This window comes from Theobroma cacao, unplaced genomic scaffold (genome assembly GCF_053813885.1).
Source record: "Theobroma cacao isolate CCN51 unplaced genomic scaffold, ASM5381388v1 tig011, whole genome shotgun sequence".
Taxonomy (NCBI): Eukaryota; Viridiplantae; Streptophyta; class Magnoliopsida; order Malvales; family Malvaceae; genus Theobroma; species Theobroma cacao.
Genome location: NW_028291722.1, coordinates 2,670,788 through 2,673,540, shown reverse-complemented (window position 1 = coordinate 2,673,540; position 2,753 = coordinate 2,670,788).

Genomic DNA, 2,753 nt, shown 5'->3' with positions numbered 1-2,753 from the left:
GGCAAACAATCAATTACAATCTGTTTTAATCAAAAAATGTAAAAAAAATTGAAAATAAATTCAGTAATGGGATTATAAAGGCATTTAAACCGAGTAATAAGGCTTTTCTAGGCATGAGTGACTATAAATGAACTTTTCTTGACAATGGATGGCTTTCGCTCCACGTTTCCCGAGGCAAACAATCAATTACAATCTGTTTTAATCAAAAAATGTAAAAACAATTCAAAATAAATTCAATAATGGGATTATAAAGGCATTTAAACCGAGTAATAAGGCTTTTCTAGGCATGAGTGACTATAAATGAACTTTTCTTGACAATGGATGGCTTTCGCTCCACGTTTCCCGAGGCAAACAATCAATTACAATCTGTTTTAATCAAAAAATGTAAAAAAAATTCAAAATAAATTCAATAATGGGATTATAAAGGCATTTAAACCGAGTAATAAGGCTTTTCTAGGCTTGAATGACTATAAATGAACTTTTCTTGACAATGGATGGCTTTTGCTCCATGTTTCTAGAGGTAAACAATCTATTACAATATGTTTTAATCAAAAAATGTAAAAAAAATTCAAAATAAATTCAATAATGGGATTATAAAGGCATTTAAACCGAGTAATAAGGCTTTTCTAAGCATGAGTGACTATAAATGAACTTTTCTTGACAATGGAAGGCTTTCGCTCCACGTTTCCCGAGGCAAACAATCAATTACAATCTGTTTTAATCAAAAAATGTAAAAAAAATTCAAAATAAATTCAATAATGGGATTATAAAGGCATTTAAACCGAGTAATAAGGCTTTTCTAGGCATGAGTGACTATAAATGAACTTTTCTTGACAATGGATGGCTTTCGCTCCACGTTTCCCGAGGCAAACAATCAATTACAATCTGTTTTAATCAAAAAATGTAAAAAAAATTCAAAACAAATTCAATTATGGGGTTATAAAGGCATTTAAACCGAGTAATAAGGCTTTTCTAGGCATGAGTGACTATAAATGATCTTTTCTTGACAATGGATGGCTTTCGCTCCACGTATCCCGAGGCAAACTACCAATTACAATCTGTTTTAATCAAAAAATGTAAAAACAATTCAAAAAAAATTCAATAATGGGATTATAAAGGCATTTAAACCGAGTAATAAGGCTTTTCTAGGCTTGATTGACTATAAATGAACTTTTCTTGACAATGGATGGCTTTTGCTCCATGTTTCTAGAGGTAAACAATCTATTACAATATGTTTTAATCAAAAAATGTAAAAAAAATTCAAAATAAATTCAATAATGGGATTATAAAGGCATTTAAACCGAGTAATAAGGCTTTTCTAGGCATGAGTGACTATAAATGAACTTTTCTTGACAATGGAAGGCTTTCGCTCCACGTTTCCCGAGGCAAACAATCAATTACAATCTGTTTTAATCAAAAAATGTAAAAAAATTTCAAAATAAATTCAATAATGGGATTATAAAGGTATTTAAACCGAGTAATAAGGCTTTTCTAGGTATGAGTGACTATAAATGAACTTTTCTTGACAATGGATGGCTTTCGCTCCACGTTTCCCGAGGCAAACAATCAATTACAATCTGTTTTAATCAAAAAATGTAAAAAAAATTCAAAATAAATTCAATAATGGGATTATAAAGGCATTTAAACCGAGTAATAAGGCTTTTCTAGGCTTGAATGACTATAAATGAACTTTTCTTGACAATGGATGGCTTTTGCTCCATGTTTCTAGAGGTAAACAATCTATTACAATATGTTTTAATCAAAAAATGTAAAAAAAATTCAAAATAAATTCAATAATGGGATTATAAAGGCATTTAAACCGAGTAATAAGGCTTTTCTAGGCATGAGTGACTATAAATGAACTTTTCTTGACAATGGAAGGCTTTCGCTCCACGTTTCCCGAGGCAAACAATCAATTACAATCTGTTTTAATCAAAAAATGTAAAAAAAATTCAAAATAAATTCAATAATGGGATTATAAAGGCATTTAAACCGAGTAATAAGGCTTTTCTAGGCATGAGTGACTATAAATGACCTTTTCTTGACAATGGAAGGCTTTCGCTCCACGTTTCCCGAGGCAAACAATCAATTACAATCTGTTTTAATCAAAAAATGTAAAAAAAATTCAAAACAAATTCAATTATGGGGTTATAAAGGCATTTAAACCGAGTAATAAGGCTTTTCTAGGCATGAGTGACTATAAATGATCTTTTCTTGACAATGGATGGATTTCGCTCCACGTATCCCGAGGCAAACTATCAATTACAATCTGTTTTAATCAAAAAATGTAAAAACAATTCAAAAAAAATTCAATAATGGGATTATAAAGGCATTTAAACCGAGTAATAAGGCTTTTCTAGGCTTGATTGACTATAAATGAACTTTTCTTGACAATGGATGGCTTTTGCTCCATGTTTCTAGAGGTAAACAATCTATTACAATATGTTTTAATCAAAAAATGTAAAAAAAATTCAAAATAAATTCAATAATGGGATTATAAAGGCATTTAAACCGAGTAATAAGGCTTTTCTAGGCATGAGTGACTATAAATGAACTTTTCTTGACAATGGAAGGCTTTCGCTCCACGTTTCCCGAGGCAAACAATCAATTACAATCTGTTTTAATCAAAAAATGTAAAAAAATTTCAAAATAAATTCAATAATGGGATTATAAAGGTATTTAAACCGAGTAATAAGGCTTTTCTAGGTATGAGTGACTATAAATGAACTTTTCTTGACAATGGATGGCTTTCG